The sequence below is a fragment of the Mus musculus genome, chromosome 3, assembly GCF_000001635.26.
Source record: "Mus musculus strain C57BL/6J chromosome 3, GRCm38.p6 C57BL/6J".
NCBI lineage: Eukaryota > Metazoa > Chordata > Mammalia > Rodentia > Muridae > Mus > Mus musculus.
In genome coordinates, this window is record NC_000069.6 from 58298276 (window position 1) to 58318254 (window position 19979).

Sequence of the window (19979 nt, forward strand, 5' to 3'; positions counted from 1 at the left end):
TTGTGTAGCAGTGACCACTCTGAGAAACCAGACAAATTGGTGTCACTAGAGTTGAAGATAGTGGTTGTTTCTTGGCTACATGTGTTTGTCTCTGAAGTCTGAAGTCAATGGCCAGCAGGACAAACTCTGGAAGAAACCGACACTGTGTAGCTTAGGTTAAAATGATAGCAGAATGAAGATGCCAATGGTTGGCATTTGTGGATGTAGTGCCTATTCCTGGTTTCCAACTTGATTGTATCTGGAATGAACTACAGTCCAGAATTGGAAGGCTCACCTGTCATCATGATCTTGAGGCTGAGAGAAACAAGTTTCTGACCTGGATCTTGGCATGCAGATCTTGAGGCAGAGTGGCCATGAATCCCAGGAGACTAAGGCAAGAAGATCTCTGAATTCAAGGTCATCTGGGACAAAGCAAGTCCTAGATCCAGGCGTGGTGGTGGTACACACCTTTATTCTGGGCCACACCTTCTGCTGGAGGCCTACATAAGGACGTTGGAGGAAGAAAGATTCTCTCTTCTTCCTCTGCTTGCCTTGTGGGACTGAGCAATTGCTAGATCCTTGAACTTCCATTCACAGCTGCTGCTGACTATTGTTGGGGAGTTGAACTACAGGTTGTAAGTCATCAACAAATTCCCTTACTATACAGAGACTACCCATAAGTTCTGTGACTCTGGAGAATTCTTAACTAATACAGTAGAGATAGGCTGAAATTGGGCACAATCCATCTCCAACATGAACATTCAGAAATCCAGTTTCAAAGCTGTTCACCAGGGGATTAAAGTCTGGAATGGAGTTTTGAGTCCCACTCTCATGTATATCCTCTAGGGGGTGACCATTTGGGAGAACATAAGAAGCCAGAGCTCCCTCTGGCATTCCTGGCAAGAGAACCAAGGGCATTTCTTCAAGTATTGCTTTTGCAGCCCTGTCCTTAAACTGCCTAGCCAGTTCTTATCTCCTGTCATCACAGAATCACTGTGGAATTCCATCAGGTCTTACAATCTATGGAAGCTGAAGTCTGAATGTTAAGATACACACCCATCCGATGTTTTTTTTGTTTTGTTTTGTTTTGTTGGGATAGGGTCTCAAGTAGTCCAAGCTAACCTTAAACTCCCTATATAATCTTGATCTTCCTGCCACCATCTCAGAAGTGCTAGGATTATAGACATACAATGGATAACATGTGTCTTAGATAGGGTTTCTATGCCTCTGATAAAATCTCATGGCCAAAAGCAACTTGGGAAGCAAAGGGTTTATTTGGCTTACACTTCCAGGTAACAATCCATCACTGAAGGAAGTCAGGACAGGAACTCAAACAGGGCAGGAAACTGGAGGCAAGAACTGATGCAGGAGCCATGGAGGAATGCTGCTTAGGATTTCTCCCCAGGACTTTCTTAGCTTGCTTGTTTTATACATCCCAGGGACACCTGCCATTCACAATGGGTTAGGCTCACAAAGACCCAACTCAATCACTAATTGGAAAATACAAAACAGTCTTGCCTATGGGTAAATCCTGTGGATGCATTTTTTCGATTAAGAGTTCCTCTTCCCAAATAACTGTAGCTTGTCTCAAATTGACATAATACCATCTGGGACAGCATGCTACCTCCATGTTGGCTCATGAAAACAAGAGAATAGCCAAAATGTAGATAGAGCTCTGGACCGTTTTCCAGAAGACTCTGCCCAGCAGTAAGAACTTAATTGAATTTGGTTGGTGAAATGAATGAATGAATGAATGAATAATTTTCCCAACTTGTCTCAATACATTAGGGGTCTGTAGTTACCTTCTACAGCTCCTGACCATGTCTTAATCAGCTAGAGTAAAGTTAGTGCAGACCATGTCACAAAGATGGTAATATTTTCACCTAAGTACCCTCAGATTCATAGTTTTTTTATTTACCATTCGAGAAAATCCTTCAATATGAGGTATAATGGATTTGTTTCCCTTTTTGTATCTTTTTATAAATCAACTTAACTTTTGCTCACGTGTTTTTTGAGACAGGCTCTTACCCTATAGCCCTCTTTAGTCTGGACCTGCCTTCTTTGCCCACACTGGTCTCTAACTTATGGCAATTCTGCCTTAGTCTTCCAAGTGCTGTGATCATAGACATGCACCATCATGCCTGGGACACGTGAAATTCTGAAGTCAGTTTCAGTTTGTATCAAGACTTGGCAAAACTTACAGCATCTGCACAACCCCTGCTCCTGTGCCCAGCTGCTCCTCTGTGAAGTCCTGCACTAGAGCAGTCTGTTTGTCAGCAGTCAATGATCTTTCTTATTGCTGAACATTGAGTGTTCTTTCTAGACTTTGGGTGGCCTCTTTAATCTTCCTAAGGCACATCTTCTTCAAATACTTTCTCACAGTCTGTGGCTTGTCTTCTCATTCCCTGGACGCCGGCAGTGTCATCACATGTGAGTCAAAGACAGAAAGTCTAAGCAGGGACCCCAAACCTCCATATCACAGAGTCGCTGAGCTGAAAAATCTCTCTTCTTAGAAGAATGTTCCTCTGCATTCTGAAGAATGCATGGTCCTACTGCATTTAGAAGAATCCCAATTCTAAACCCATCAAATGCCAACCACAGCATAGGTATAACAATGAAAACTATCTTCAGACGGTAGCAACTATCCTCTAGCCACAAATTATGCCTGACTGAGGCTTTTTAAATCCAGAGGAATTAGCCAGTGATAATGAGATTTAAGCAGCAGTGAGGAAAAAGAGGTGCCAAAAATATTTTGCTTCAAAGACCTCCCCAGAGGCCCAGAAGCCACAAGGGTGGCTTTATATTGAGTTCATTCTGCTATGTGTACTGATCCTCCATGCTAATGTATCCAGGATCTGTTTTTTCCACTTAACACAATTAAATGTACTCTCATTCTCAGCCATATATCCCTGTTCTGGGCTTGCGCATATGTCATGGCAGAAGAGTATTTTCCTAGCATGCATAAGACTGCAAAAACAAAAGCAAAACATACCATGTTCACATGATAAATGGCAAAGTCCATGGCCATGTGTAATCACAGTCTGGGTTTTACTTGGTTGCCCTCTGGCCTGGGAAGCCTGTAGTAACTTCTGGGCACCTGGCCATTCCTCTATTTCACATTCAAGTGCATGTGCAAAACGAATCATGGACTTAGGAACCCCCTGAGACGGCCTCAGCCATAGGATGTATACTGCAACACAAGACACAGAAATAAACGGTCAGTGGCTGTCTCTGTGCATGCCTGACTCAGGGAATGCTCAGCAGGGCCAGGCAGGGCCAGTGTGTGCCCCAACTGCACACTCCCTGCGGTGTGATTCTACAAAGTGTGAATGGACCGACCCCGACCGACTTTTAACAGCTGCTTCTGTAACAGGACTCTGCTTTGTCTTCCAGCTTGTATCAGAAAGACACAAAACAGGTCCAAGTCAAGCAGAAATAAAACAAGTGACTCAAAAGAACACCCCCCCCCAAGTAAAAACATACTTTTTGTTTGTTTTGTTTTTTAATTTTTCAAGATAGGGCTTCTCTGTGTAGCCCTGGCTGTCCCAGAACTCCCTTTGTAGAGCAGGCTGGCCTCAGAGTTCTGCCTACCTCTACCTCTCAAATGCTGGGATTAAAGGTGTGTGTCATCAGGCCAAAAAGACTGTGTTAATGTCAGTTGTATTTACTGACAGTCTGAGCACTTAATCTCTAGCCCCATTTTGGAACTGGTATGGTTATCATGCAATAACACATTTTAAAAAATACTTAACATTAGTTTGTTTCTTTTTTTTTTCCGGAATCTCTAAACGAGAGTTGTTCCTTAGTTGCTACTGAACTGAACATAATAATTGACAAAGTAGTTAAAGCAAATGATAAAATAAGTATTGGGTACTAGTGGTCAGAAGTGGTGAACCATGTCTATCCCTCAGAGGGCTGAGACAGGAGGATGGTAAGTCTGTGGCTAGCCTGGGCTACATAGCAAGTTTCTGTCTCATAAAACCTGAAAACCAAATAAATAGCTAGCAATTTATCTGCATTTGCCACATTTTAAGTTAAAGCAAAGATAGGGTTCTAGTTTTCTCAGACTTTTAAGCAATCTAAGAATTTAACAAAAGCACATTTTCTTGTTGTTTGTTTTTTTTCCCCTTTTCTGTTTTTTAAATTTAATTTAATGTTGTTTTTCATTTGAGACAGAATTTCATTGTGTAACCTGGGTTGGCCAACTAATTGTGTATGCCAGATTGGTCTCAAACTTCCGGCAGGCCTCTGCTTCTGGAGAGCTGAGAATCCAGGTATGAGTCACTATGCCCAGCTCAAAGGTATATTTTCTATTAGGGGCATTGCAAGGCAAACAGATCATATCATTAAAACTTGTTTTACAATTATCACATAATATGCTGCTCTGGGTAAGTTCCTCATGCTAGCTGACTACAGCACAGGGGCTTTAGTATTTTCATCTTATAGGGCCATTTAACCAGTCATTGCCCAGAACACATTGCCTGTTTTAAATCAGTATTTACGGCTAACTTAGCATATAGAGACAACATTTACACACAAGGAGTCGGGGCCATGTCTTCAGCACTGTTTGATCGAAGCCAGCCACTGAAGTGACCTACAGAATTTGGAGTCCCAAGGTGAGACTTTCCGGTGAGGGTCAGAGCAAAGTGAATTGTTAGCATACATCTTTGATTTAGGACTGGGGCTGGGGGCAGCTTCTAATATATAATGTTCTTCTGTAAGACTGGGCATTAGTTGGCAATTCAGACCTAACCTACGATGTTCATCCATCTTCCATGTTTAATTGGATTTTCTATCTAGAATCAGAAAACATTAGTTCTGACTTAGGAAACTGAAATCTAGGCTCATGGAAAGACATATGTGTATCAAGACGGCTGCTTGGACATCACATGGCTCTTGTAAAACAGAGGGGGCTTTCTCGAGTGGAACGTAAATGAAGGAACTCCTAAGGCTTCCTCTTATACCTCCTCTGAAAGTTAATCTTGCAAAATCAGTGGATGACTGTCTCAGGAAGGAATACACAGGACTTCAGATGGCTCTACCTCCCTGCTGATCACCTTTAGTTTAGATTTCCCTTAGCTGTGGCAGAGGGAGGGCCTTCCAAGATAATTGATGTTTTAGGATGCAGCAGATAAAGACTGCAAAAAGAGGCCTTATGCAGACAGGTCTCTGTGCATGCTGGCCTGCCACTTACAATGCAGCCCAAACTAGCTTTGAATTCACAGGCACCCTCCAGCTTCAGCCTCCCAAGTATTGAAATTACAGGTGTGAACCACTATCATTGTAAAACTGCACCGTGTTTTAACAAAAAAAAAAAAAAAAAGAAAAGAAAAGAAAGAAAGAAAAGAAAAGAAAAAAAGGAAAAGGAAAAGGAAAAAAAAGAAAAAGAAAAAGAAGAAGAAGAAGAAAAAGTCTTGTTAGACTTGAAAGATGGAGGGAATCTCTCCAATCCAGGGTAGGACAGCCATCTTCTTCGTAGATATTTTCAGTGTTAAATATAAAGTTCTTCCCTTAAGTCCCAAATCTCCCCCTTTTAAGCTCTGGGGAAATGGTTAACATTCTGCTGAAATACTTTCATGTTCAACTTCCAAATTAGCTGTGAATTCCTCTTCCTTCCAGCTTCCTTCCTGGGCCTCCTGGTTCCGCTTGTCTTCTTGAATTAACCTCCCCTGAAGGCCAGGAGCCCTGGAATCTCAGCTCCACTTCTGAGATAATTTCTGCAGGAAAGCAAGTTTGGCACAGCTCGTTTTAATATCCACCGTGGCAGTGGGTGGGAGTGTGGGGGTGGGGAGTGAGGAAGAAAGGAATACAACCCTACTACTAGCCTGGAAATTGGACTGGAACTTCTTGTGTTAGGCTTCTGAAACCTACTCATTACCCAGCAGAGTGCTAATGAGTACTCCATATGATAAACGTTGGAAGTCAACAACAGATATTAAAAAAAAAAAAAAAAAAAAAAAAAAAAACCTTCTCCTTCTCAGTCCAGAGTCTCCAAGACGATCCCTGGGGCTTTGGGGAGTTTTAGGTGGGTGGTATTTTAAGAACAGAAAGGAAGAGGTCGCACGTGGACTGCCAGCTCTGAAGTGCGCTTTTACTTTCCTATAGCTTTGCAAGAAGCCTCAGGCTGGCTGAGGGACAGCAGCAGCAGCCGGACAGGAGGTTGGCAAAGTCACAAAGACTCATGAAGACTCCTAATTCCTAAACAATAAATGACCATGAGGGTCTAGGCAAGATTTGAACTGGAAAGCAATGGATGCTAACTCTAGCTTGTCAAAGACGAACTTTACCCAGCTGCTAGCACCCAGCCGAGGTCTCACCTGTTTCAAAGGAAGGTCCAGAGGGAGGATTTGATGACGAGGTCTCCGAAGCCTCCTGTGAATTCCGGCAAGTGTAGTCCCCACAGCAGATGATATACCTGAGGTCTTGATGGCATTTGCTTAAGTGACAAGTGCAGAGTGTGGAATTGTCAACATGTTGTTTGGCAGGGTAGTTACAATTCTTCTGAGATCACAGGATTCTGAGTGTCAGACCGTTTGATTGGAAAAGTCAAGGGTACACTGCCCCATGTTTGGGAATGTTTTTAAGGCTCACCCTAACTACTTTGTAAATATGATATGGGTTAAAGGTTCATTTATATGTGTTATACTAATTAATTAAGCAAGATTGTCCCATGGTAAAAAATCAAAGCCTCATGGCAAACCAAGAGGAGATCTTTGATGACTTGGTATAAAAAATGCTTCAATTATTTGCAGAGGTGTTTTTAGCTCACACATAATATTTTAACTTTTTATGGATGTATACAACTCTGCACATTTTATAAATGTGAAAAATCAGGTAGCTCATCACAATCAGAACAGAGAGTAATTCTCTTATTCCCATACTTGATTCTCCCTCTCCTCCCCCCCTTCATTGTTGTGGAGATAGGGTATGCGTGTGTGTGTGTGTGTGTGTGTGTGTGTGTGTGTACATGTCACACCATACCTACAGAAGCCAGAGGACAACTCTGGTGTCTGTTCTCTCCTATGTTTCTATGGTTGAATTCAGGTCACAAGACTGGGTTGTAAGTTTGTTTAGCAGCTGAACACCAACTTTGATGCTCTACTCTCTAGAGTCAAACCCTCCACCCTGACCCTCACCCCCATCTTGCAACCCCATAGTACAGTTTCGTCTTTCCCCAAACTTTATTTTGTTTTTGTTGTTTTTGTTTTGTTTTGTTTTGTTTTTGAGACAGTTTCACAGAGACTGACGTCCAACTCCACATTTGGTTGAAGCTGACCTTGAACTCCTCTTCTGCTTTCCAGTCCTGTGCTAAGATTACAGGTTATGCCACCAGTTTTTGAGTTGGGTTTCTCTCACTTAGCGTTAAGTATTTGGAAGGCACACTGTTGGGTATCCAATGATGCTTTCTTATTTACTGATGAATAAAATTCCATTGTGTGGCTGGACTGTGGAGATTTTGGAAGATTCCAGTCTGTTGACATTTCACAGACTTAAATGTTTGGAAGCAGGGATGTTTTATTTCTTTGGGTAAATAGCTAAGAGGCCGCTGCGTCCTAAGAACTTGTTCCTGTTTTCCGTAGTGACTCTAGCTGTATTCTTTCCAGGGATGTGTGGAAGTCCACTTGCTCAGGCTACTTGCCTACATTTGGAAATATCAATTTGTTTGTTTTCTTTAGTCATTCCAACAAATGTAATTTTGTTTGCCTTTCTGGGTTGTTTATATTAAATTACTTTGTTATTTCAGACAGGGTCTCACTATGTAGCCCAGGCTGGTTTAGAACTTGATATGTAACCCTGACGTCAAATCTAAACAGTCCCCTTACCCCAGCCGCCTAAATGCTGGGATTATAGGCCTGAGCCATCACACCCCATGACGGTTGCCTTTTTATTCTCTTTAGAGTGCCTTCTACAAAGTACCTGTGGAAGAAGACCAATAGATCAACTTTTTTGTGACTCCTGCCTTTGACATTTTATGTAAGAAGTCCTTACCTTGTTCAAGGTCAGAAAGGTTTTCTCTTACAACTCTTCTAGACGTTGCATGGTTTTGTTTGACTTTTTTTAAAGATACTGATCTGTGACTCATTTTATATTATAACATTCTTAGAATTTTTTAAAGAGAGGTTACTCATTAATTGAATCAACATGTCCATTTAGCCCCTGGTATATAAGCTTAGCATTATGAGATATTTTTTATCAGAGGTATATCCAGTATTTCATGTTCTTTTATCAGTCAACAAATATTGATTAATGTGGTATTTCACTTTCATTACAGCTTTCTGAGCATTTTAGAAAGTCTGCTTTGGACATCCTGCATCCCAGGTCACATTCACAGTCATAGCAGTTTGCCCATGAGTAGTTTTCATTAGTAGCCTACTGACAGACAGACGGACCGTCAAGGAGTCTAGAGTCCAAAAGAATAACTATTTTGTATCTCCTTTCAGAAGAATTCCAGTTTTTCCCCTTCCCAAAAACATTTTTATGCTAGTATGATGGCCCATACCTGCTTCCCCAGGACTTAGGAGGCTGAGGCAGAAGGATTTCTGTGAGTTTGAGGCCAGCTTGGACTACATAGTGAGTTCCAGACCACCCTAAGCTACATAGTGAAACCCTGTCTCAAAAAACAGATTTTTTTTCCTCTGACAAGCAAAGTAAGGAATAAGAGGGAAGTAATGTGTCAGGTTTTCGAAGCTTACAGAGTTCTGTTCAGCATCCCTGCCTGGTCTTCAGAGATGTTAGATTCTGTAGAGGACTACCAAGACCTTAGAGGTCACCTTGCCTTTATCCAATCACTTAATCAAGTCAACAAGTATTAGTACTCAACACTTCCTATGAGCCAAGGACTCATAGTGCATGTCAATGAGAAAAATGAACATCCAGCCAACCTCCTGGTATAAGGTTATTCCAGTGCAGTGGCTGAAACCAGGGTCTCAGATTTCCATCTCCTTTAGGCATCCTCACACCCTGCGAGGTCCTAGAATCCGGGTCTTCCCTCCAAGCAGTGCTTGCTTTAATGAATATCAGAATTTGTCTTTGATTTTGAGGAATAGACTAAAGCTCAAGGGAGGGGATTAGCAGGAGAGACACTGTGGGGAAGTGAGTTTAGAGAATAGCTTTGAATAGCAGGTTTGGAGGATAAAGCAATCCAAAAGTACGGTTTAGGGAAAAGAATGTTAAAAAGAAAGACTAGCAGGGTATGGTAGCTTACAACTGATCTCTATACTTGGGAAACCAATGCAGAAGGGTTTCCTTGAGTTCAAGGGCAAAGTGAGCCACATTGCAGTGACTTCCAGGCATTTCCAGGAGGGGTTTTTATTTATTTATTTATTTATTTATTTATTTATTTATTTATTTATTTATTTTTGGTTTTGATGTTTTGTTTTGTTTCTTGCCAAGCTTCTCAGTTTATTTTATTTTTTATAATTTTTGTCATTTTTTAAAATTTAATTTTATTTGTAATTCATTTTTTGCACTCCATATTCCATTCCCTGCCCCTCCTGTCCACCCTCCAACTGCTCCACATCCCACACTTCCTCCCCACCCCATCTCCACGTGGATGCCCCCAACCACCACCCCACCTGACCTCTAAACTCCCTGGATCCTCCAGTCTCCTGAGGGTTAGGTGCATCACCTCTGAATGAACACAGACCCGGAAGCCCTCTACTGTATGTGTGTTGGGGTCCTCATATCAGCTGGTGTATGCTGTCTGTTTGGTGGTCCAGTATTTGAAAGATCCCGGGGTCCATCCACATTAATTGAGACTGCTGGTCATCCTACAGAATCGCCCTTCTCAGCTTCTTTCAGTCTTCCCTAATTCAACAACAGGGGTCAGATGCTTCTGTCCATTGGGTGGGTGCAAATATCTGCATCTGACTCTTTCAGCTGCTTGCTGAGTCCTTCGGAGGGCAGTCATGATAGATCCCTTTTTGTGAGCACTTCATAGCCTCAGTAATAGTGTCAGGCCTTGGGACCTCCCCTTGAGCTGGATCCTGTCACTGGGCCTTCTTTTCCTCAGGCTCCTTTCCATTACTATCCCTGTAATTCTTCCAGACAGGAACAATTATGGGTCAGAGTTGTGACTGTGGGATGGCAACCCCATCCCTCATGGGATGCCCTGTCTTACTGCTGGAGGTGGGCTCTATAATTTCCCTCTCCCTACTGCATCAAAGGTCCCTCCCTGTGAATCCTGGGAGTCTCTCACCTCCCAGGTCTCTGGTGCATTCTAGGGCGTCCTCCCAACCTCCTATTTCCTGAGGTTGCCTGTTTACATTCTTTCTGATGGCCCTCAGGGATTAGGTCCTTTTCCCTCACCTAATACCAGATCAGGTTCCCCTCTCCCTCCCCCCCACCCCACCCCCCATCCACTTTCCCTCCCAAGTCCCTCCCTCCCTCCCCACATTTTGCCAGCACAATTAATTTACTATCATTTGTCAGTTCCAAATTGTATTTAAAAGCTAAACAAAAATATATAAATAATTTAATCCCAATTACAAAGTTTGAATTTGCATTTCTCTCATTAAGACAGATTATCAAAAATTCAATCAGATGCTGAGACTATTCTATAATTACACTGCTGTAGTCGATCTGTCTATCCATTGATCATACCATGACATATTTGAATTAGAACTTTTTGGGCACAGTAAATTTCTTCTGAGGAGGTAAATCCCTAAGATTCATAAGGTAGTCTGAAAAATAGGTTATTTTTATTCTAAAAGAAACAGATGGTCATGTCATTTGAGGTGTATTTACTTATTTCTGCTTTGCATATTTGGAGACAAGTTCTCGCTCCTGACTGCTGTGGAACTCACTATGTAAACTTGACTGGTCTTGAACTTTTTCAAGCACTGGGATGGCAGGTATGTGCCACCAGGATCAGCATTATCTGTGTTTAAAGGATAAAATACTTATTGAGAGCTTACCGTGCCTCAACCATAGCAACCACTCAACAGGTGCAGTTTAAATAAACAACAAAATGAAGAGGGAGTCTTTTATATCCCCACCATTTCAAAGTAACTGATTAATTTTGTACTATTTAACATCTGAACTGTTTCCATGCGTATTTGAGGTGTGTTGGTGTTTTATAAGCTGCTGTGTTCACTTCCCAGGGTGTCATCAGGAACACTTTCCAGACCACTAGCTAGCTGCAGGGTCCCCTCTGCTCAGCTGCCTCAGATTTCAATGCATCTCAAACGCTGAGCCATGGGCAGATGCAGATCAGGTACTGGATCAGGTTCCCCCCACTACAGATCTTAGAATGGGGAGGAGGAGGAAGCATTTCAAACAGAAATTACACTACATTAACACCTTTTGTTCCTTCCCAGAATGGTAAGGTGGGAGAGGTAAATCCCAGCCTCAGCCCCAAGGGATGACTGCCATCAGACTATAGACACAGGGCGGAGCAGAAGGGCGGCCGGCCTTTTCCTTATTGAATTCTACCTGTCCAGAGACTTGATCCCCTTCCCTGGATGTTTCTTTAAAGCTCTGGCTATAAGTTAAACTGGTGGCCACTTGACTGGACTTCTGCCAACCACCAGGAATGAAAACCTCAACTCACACTGTTTATCTCTGGAGTTCGGCCAGCGATACTGATTTCCTTCCTTAGGCGGCGGCATCAAGGGCTACATACTTACAATTTCTGCTGAACTCTAAGAGAAAAACAGCTCTTTCTTAGGAACACTAAAGCTTTTTTTTTGTTCTGTTTTAATATCGTTGAGGATACAAGCAAAAAATAAATTAGAAATCAAGGAACTTACACACAATAATGAAACAGTAGAAGAAAAGTTTCAAAATACCCTCAGGGATTGCTATACTAGATTCTTAAACCTAAGGAAATCCCGAACCTTATTATATTAAATATATCTATTATAGCTACACGATGGCTATTTTATCTTTAAAGATAAGCTGTTTCTAGTTGTTAAAGGGTATCTTTGAGTTGCAACTCTGCCATTCATATTGTGTCTCATTCAACAATAAACAGAAGAAAGATTGAACCCAGAAGACTCCTTAGTGTAATGTAGGGAAGAAGCCTCTTTTAGAAAACGTTAAAGATGCACTTTTCCCTTGTGCTAATATATTAGTCACAATTGGCTCATTCCAATAAGGTAAAGTAATTTTAAATTAAATTAAAGAATAACATTAATAGGTAGCTGCTATGGTTTGTCATGTGCCATGATTTTACCCCTGGACCACACCTCACAGAATCCCAAACATATGTTACAAGAAGAAAACAATGCTAACATGCTATAGCTTTAATATGATGTATTCCTTAGAAAACACGTGCCTCAGGAAGTGCTACCGGAAGGATCACGAGGCCATAAATTCTTCTGTGGAGGAATGATGGTGCTGAGTCATATTGAATGTGTTATTAGAACATGGAGCCTGCTTGGGTGAAGCAGTTCACTGAGGGGTGTGTCTATAGAGGGTTTGTCTTGCCTCTTACCCCTTCCTATTGCTACCTTGGTTTCCTGGCTACCATAAAGTGAGCAGTTTTCCTCGTATAGGCCCTGAAATGATGGAGCCAAAAACCCAATGGGTTAAATCCTCTACAACTAAGTACTAAATAAATCTACCCTTAAGCTGTTATCTTGGGTATGTTGCTGCTGTAGTGAGAAACTGACTTCAGCACTATGTATGTCCACAGGAAGTCTGACATAGGGGTGGGGGGGTTGACTCTCACCACAGTATATGGCCTCCAATGACTGTGCTATGTAGTTGGAAGCCCATCCCTTTATCTGTTAACACTTTTAAAAAATATTCCCGCCATGTATTAGTGTGTGTGTGTGTGTGTGTGTGTTATTGTGTTTTTAGGGGCAGAACACATTAATATTCTAATTGGTTTGGTTTTATAATTTCTTGCATTGCTTCTGAGTTCCAGCTGGTGTTTCGGCTCTAGAGAGCTGAGAAATATTCGAATGTATTTTCCCCTGTGTGTACGTGCATGGGTAGGTTGTGTGAATAGATGTACATGAATATAATATACACATGCATTTATGCATAAGCATACATGTGTAGACATACTCTTGAATCCATGTGACCAATATCTTGGTGTACAGTTCAATGTATCTAGGGCAGCTTTTGTGAGTCACCGAGATACTGAGACACCAGAATTCAAATCTTTGACTTACATTTGTGCCAAGTGATATGATTAAGCTAAGACTATTTAACCCAAGCCCCAGTGAGTCATTCCAAACCCTTGAATCATACTGGATGCCCTGACAAAGTTTCTGCTGAATTATTGCCCTGAGAATTCTTTGCATGACTGGTTGAATACTGGATGTCTTCAAGCCTTGTGATTTATAGCCTTTCATCACTTAAGTGCATGTCTGACCCAATGGGCATACCCATTTCATTTCCACAGAGAAGAAATATGCTTGGCATTATATATTGCTAGGTCCAAATTGGTTCTGACGTTTAGGTAATTAGAGGAAAGTATATGTGCGTAAGACGCCATATAAGTAAGATGCCATATAAGTTGTGTGTGTGTGTGTGTGTGGGTGGGTGTGTGTGTGTGTGTGGGTGTGTGTGTGTGCTTATGTATAGATTTTAGATTTCTTCTATGGAGATACAGAAATATATAGAGACATAATATAAACTACTTACATAGGAAGGTAAGTTACGGCTAAGAATTGTCCCTGCATCTCCTTCTTATAGCTTCTAAATTTTGTTTAATGACCCAGGATTATCTTTTCACAAATAACTTTTATAATGAAAATTACAAATTCCCACTTTTATTTATTTATTTTTGGACTTTTTTGTTAATGTTTTATTAGCATATACCAGTTATACGTAGTAACAGGTTTCATCGTGGCATCTTCATACATGTACACATTTATTCATGCATGCACACATACTGTCTTAGGATTTCTATTCCTGGACAAAAAACATCATGACCAAGAAGCAAGTTGGGGAGGAAAGGGTTTATTCAGCTTACACTTCCATGTTGCTGTTCATCACCAAAGGAAGTGAGGACTGAAACTCAAGCAGGTCAGGAAGCAGGAGCTGATGCAGAAGCCATGGAGGGATGTTCTTTACTGGCTTACTTCCTCTGGCTTGCTCAGCTCTTATAGAACCCAAGACTACCAACTCAGAGATGGTACCAACCACAAGGGGCCCTCCCCACTTGATCACTAATTGAGAAAATGCCCCACAGCTGGATCTCATGGAGGTATTTCCCCAACTAAACTGCTTTCTCTGTGATAACTCCAGCCTGTGTCAAGTTGACACACAAAACCAGCCAGTACACATACCTTTACCTTTTCTTGGCCCTCTCCTACTCACCCCATTTCTCTTCCCCACTCGCCTCAGTTCTATTTTGATGTCTTCTTACATGTGTAACCCAATCAGTTTCTTTAGAGTTGTTTATAGGAACATGGGCAGTTACCAGTGATTATACCAATGAAAAAGATAGTTTTTCCATACTCCTGGTTTACCAATCAGTCATTACCTGTATGTAAATCCTGAGGGAAGGAGGGAAGAATGAAGGGAGGGAGGGAGACCATGAGCCCTTCCTTGCTGAATGACAGTGTTGAAGGGCTCACTTTTGTCCAGGCAGTCACAGCTGTTCTGAGTCACGTCACGCCTGGAAATCAGCATTCCACATGCTACCCCACCACCCTTCCGCTCTTACATTCTTCCTGCATCTTCTGCAGGGTCCCCTGAGTCTCATTTATGTCTGAGTGCTCGACAGCCATTTATTCTAATACTCTGGCCAGTTATGACTCTGTGCAGCCATTGCTTACCGTTGCAATGCAAAGCTCCTCTGACCGAAGCAGACAGCAGCCCTGATCTGTGCTCAGAACTGCAGTTAGTTAGAAGGCAGTTCGACAGCTGCATCCTTTCCAGCCAGCAAAGCAACAGCAATAGCTTCCACATTGAGACCTAAGACCACGCTGGTCACTAAAATAATGAAATTTAAGTTCATAAATTTCACTGGTGGTATACAGCAGTATTATCTTGCTGGCTATCTATTTATTTACTTATTTACAGATTCTCACTATGAAACCCTTGGCTAACCTGGAACTCAGTATGTAGATCAGACTGGCCTCAAACTCATAGAGATCTGTGTACCTCTGACTCCCTGGTACTGGGATTAAAGGCATGTGCCACTATACCCTATTTGCTGATATAACAGTATTTTCTAATCACCTTATGAAAATAATCCAATGTTGGTTATAGGAAAAGTTATTGGTTCCAAGGTGATCTTGTAACGTTGCATATTATACAAAATTTATTAATTTATTCTGTCATATGAAGTCTAGTTGTCATGTATTTACTCAAGCCAGAACCCTGCTTATTTGCAGAGAACTACACTTCCCAGGTTGCTTTGACTTCTGGAAACCAGCTAGATGCAGCCAATAGGATGCGCTCACAATAGAATAAAAAGTGAAGATAGGAAGAAGTCAGGGCATGTTTTCTGTCCCTGTTCCCTGTGTTCACTCTGTGGTCTGCTCCAACTGGAAAGGCTCCTGTGTGGTGTTAGTTCCTCCTGGGGGGAGCCTGGTCCCATTCTCTGTACTGTGGGAGTCTGGTCCTAAGCTCTGAGAGTGCCGCTTCCTTCCCTTATCACTCTTGTCAGTTTGACTCCTGCTCTTGCTCCTCTCTAGAGGACCTGTTTGGCCTCTCAGTTCTTCCATTTTAAGAGAACCAAGTCTTTCCAATAAAATCTCTGTCAGGAAGCTTGGAGTGGCTTCTGTTTTTCTGGACTGAAAGACTACATTTTCTGTTTCTTATTTTACATCCTCTTCCTTATCCATAAGTAAGGAAGATGTCTCTGGACCCCTTCAAGTAGCATGTGACCTTAGACTCAGATTACAGGTTTCCCGACACACTAGCATTTGGTTAGACTTTTTGTTCTCTAAACCCATATTGCTTTTTCTTTCTTCTTCAACTTTTTTTTTTTCTTTCTTAGGTAAAGTCTCATTCTATAGCCTATGCTAGCCTTGAATTCACTACATACTCTAGGCTGGCCTTGAACCTGTGACATGTCTGCTTCAGCATCTCAAGTGCTGATGAACAACTTTCTGAGAACCCAGGCTAGCCTCAAGTTCACAGAGATCTGCCTGCATTTGCCTTTCAAGTACTGAGATTAAAAGTTTAAGCCATCATACCTAAGTGTAAATGTCTTTTTAATTGATGTCCTTTTAATTAAAAACATTTAATTAGGAACATTCAGAATGGCAATAGGACAGCTGCAGGTTTTTTTTGTTTGTTTGTTTGTTTGTTTGTTTTGTACAACTACAGAGTAATATTCAGATGGCAGAATGCCAGGGATGGCGTACAAACTGCATTGGACACAACTAACAAGAACCCATATGTTAGCAGGCAAGATTGACGGCCACTGATAAGTCAGGGCTGTCTAAAGGCATATTTGATAGTGATAAAGACATCTTTGTTGATGGGCTCAAATTTCTCTGAGGATCAGCTAAACCTGCCTTCTAGTTTATATGTACGTTAATAGCCCCTACCTCCTTGTTCAGCTATGTGAAAACAACACCTTTCTGTTCAACTATATATAATAAACAGGCTGAGTGAGCTTTCAGGGTGCTGTAGCTTCTCTACCCCATCCCATCTTGTCTGTGTGTTTCTGACCTCTCTTCTTTCCCTCAGTGTCAGTTCAGATCCATGGGAGCTATGCAAGGATCCCGCACTTGACAACCAACGCCTTTTTTGTGGCACGAGCTTTGTCTTTAGCTCTGGGCTGAAGTTCCTGTTCGTCATCTGCAGCTGTGGTATTCCACGTCTCTCCCAGCTTCTTTGCAGCATCACCAACGGATAAACCAGGATGTTCTCCTTGAAGTTGGAGCGATACTCAGAAAAGAGGCCAAGCAAGGTTAATGGGAACTCCGGAACACTGTTTCCTCTGAGAGGGATCTGGGTTCTCCTGTCTTTTTCATAACAAGTCTGTCCCCTTGTCTTTAGCAGACATGATCTTTCACCTCTCTGACTACGACTTAGAAAAACCCTGAAGTTGGCTGAGGCAACGGACGATTTCTTCTTATCCCCCTCACCAAGTTTCCACAAAGAATGTGTATCCTGACGTGTTACCTGTCGGCTTCGGAGGCTTTACTTGGCTGGAGAGGAGAGTCTTGTCAGCAAGTCACAGAGTCGCCCAGCGTGTACTCAGTTCTCACTCGCCCTGGTGCTATGCCTATGGAATGTACTGTGATGCCCATGAGAGCAGAGCCAGATGCCAAAGACATCACATTTTTGCAAGAACTTTGGCATCTCTTTCAGAACCAGAATGCTTAGACTATTGCATAGGAAACTCTCCAGTCAGACTTCTCAAAAGACTAGGCTGGGGTATGCAGGAAGCTGAGTGCTGAGGGTTGATATTCAGAGCCTCTCCTGGCTGACTATATAGGGTAGAGTCCATATGATAATGGGTTTGTGTGACATTCCAATACAGATTCAATACCTCCCAACTAGCATTGTTTCAAGTTTCTCTAGAATGAGAAGTCCAGGCCCCACTTACTGCTGTCAGGAAGGATAATTATTTCTCACCAAGCTACTGGGTGTACACTGATGTTTAGACAAAGCCTAAGGCCTGCCTATTATGTGTTCCCCTGGAGTTGGTTAGCCTTATGTTTTCATTTGTCATGCTCTGGCCTGGCTGTGTGCTATCATTCTCTATAAGTATAGGTTACATCTCATGTGTGGCTTCTGACATAGCCATGACCCTTACTCTACTCATGCTCTCTATCTTTGCTGTCCTCTGGACCAGCTGGAATACCACCGTTTCTCACACGCCTGTGCTGGGGCTTTTTTGTTCATCTGCTTCAGGTGAGGATGTACCCCCTTCCTCCTTCACAATCCTCTGTCCCATTGCTGACTACATTTTTTTCTCTCTCTCTCCCTAATGGCAGTAAATGTGTAGCTAACGTGAACTCCACCCTACTTCAGCTCTAAATTGTGTCCCCATGCTCATTCCCTTGTGTCATCGTTCGAACAAGCCCCACACATTCTTTTACAGATTCTAATCATATACATGGTCCTAACTGCCACTCCAGAAGCTAGCTCTGTGACCCAAACCACCTGCCATTAACTTTGACAAGATGACATTCTCCTTGGTCCAGGAACAACCAACCCAGATGTAAACTTTCCCATTCCCCTACCTTGACTGTGTTAGAATCTCGGTGTTTACCCTCCATGCTCCCTAACTGATCCCAGCTATTTTTCATTTCCTGGTTCAAATCTCCTATCCATCAGTCATGACCTTTGGCAGGACCCTGCTGTACTTGTAAAGGCAGGCTTACTGACCTGCTAGTAAACCTTGCATGTCAGGCATCCTAACACCACCAGTTCAATGTCTCATGCCTTACTTTGTTTTTATGATTATGAATTCATCTTACAGAGGGCTCCTCACACAATACAATTATAGGCTGCCACCAAACCTGGATCTAGTCCTATTTAGGTGATGGGTCTTCCGATTATCTCTAGGTTGTGGGCATGTTCTTATTGCTAGGGAAAATAAACACTGCAGTTCCAGAGAGAACTCTGAGTGTCCTCAATCTCACAAACATTGTTTTACGTACTTTATAGGTTGAATGGATTTTTGCTCTTTGGCTTTAAAAAACAACCGCATAACAAATAATTTGTAGACAAATGGATGGACTTGTAAGCCACTTCTAAACTGTAGGCTTCAAGGACTTAACTTTGAGAAAAAAACAGAAACCATAGCCATGCACACAGTTTTATTACACCTGTGTAGAAACCTTTCTTATGTACAAATACTGACATTTGTGACAAGGGACTCTTCAGTTAAATCCAAACAAAAGCCACAGGCATAGTAAGATTCAAGTAGTCATGCTTTGTAATTACCACAATCAGATAGATAATCTAGATTTTCTGATATAGTTTCCATTGTAAATATGGATTAGCTATGATCTCCTTGTGTAATTCTGTTACCTCATTGCCATAAGCAGGGAACAGCCAAGTACCTAGCACACAGTAGGCATTCAATCAATGTGTGTAAAATAAATGTTAGACTGGTAGACTATGTATTCTGCTTTTAGTTTTAATACTGTGATCAGTGCCAATATTTCTGTTGGCCACATATAAGGAATATAAATTGGAGTTATGTATCTTTGAGGCAGGGTACTTTATAGCCCAGGGTGATCCTCCTGCCTCCGATCCTTACCTCCCACTGCTTCCTCCATACCCCGTTTCTGAGATTGGGGGGTGTGCCTTTACACTCTGTGCAGTGCAGGGCATCAAACCTAGGGCTTGATGAATACCAGCAAGCACTCTACCAGCTGGGCTACTTCCCAGCCTCTTCTATTTTTTCCCAGTGAGATTAGCAATTATGCAAATTTGTATGGATTTCCAATCTCAGTTACAAAATAAACTGTCTTTGTCTTCAGTGGAAGGTACAATATGGCCATCAATGTCTCTATCCTTGGCAAAACAATTATTTGCCAAATAAGATTATACAATCTCTTCCAGAATTGTATGCGTTTAATTGCTTATTAAGCAAAGAAATGCTTTTATATCCACTTTGACATTTAAATTGTTTTCTTTTTAAATAACCAATATAGTTATAGGATTCTACCTCCCACTGACTTCTGTGCTATGCTACAAATATGTTATGCACATTCCTATTTCCCATAAACTCATTAGCTTGCTCTCCCCGTGGCCTAGGGTCTATGGCCTCCCTCCAGCAAGTAGATTAACCATGTGGTTTTGATGATGAAAAAGGCCTATAATATAAATTGTCTTAATACTTCTGAAGCTCCAAAGGGATTACATACCCATACCGTAGAGTGATGACCAGGGACGTCTGATCTCTGGATTCTGAACTGCCTCCGAGTGACTTGTCTATTTTCACTGCCTTACTCCCAACTCTCATAAGACACTCCAGAAAACCTTTGTTTTCCTTCTGCTTTCTCACCAAATCATACAAGAGCACACCAGGAAATCTCTTGATAATGAGCTGTTGGATATGCCCACTTCTCTCCCCAGCTTTTATAAACATCTTATCCTCATCCTTAACCAACAAGTAACAACTA

At 41.9% G+C, this 19979-nt stretch overlaps 1 long non-coding RNA gene across 3 annotated transcripts; it reads left to right on the forward strand.

The window, feature by feature from the left end:
- Positions 1-3582: 3582 nt before the first annotated feature.
- On the forward strand, positions 3583-19343 carry Gm32847. Of its 3 annotated transcripts, none has more exons than XR_375695.2 (4): positions 3583-4253; positions 7878-7978; positions 16582-16804; positions 16894-19343. It is a non-coding gene; the product is annotated as a predicted gene, 32847 (long non-coding RNA). The 3 variants fall into 3 exon arrangements; XR_001783851.1 differs by having other exon boundaries at positions 16897-19343; XR_867323.1 differs by having other exon boundaries at positions 16582-19343.
- Positions 19344-19979: the final 636 nt, after the last annotated feature.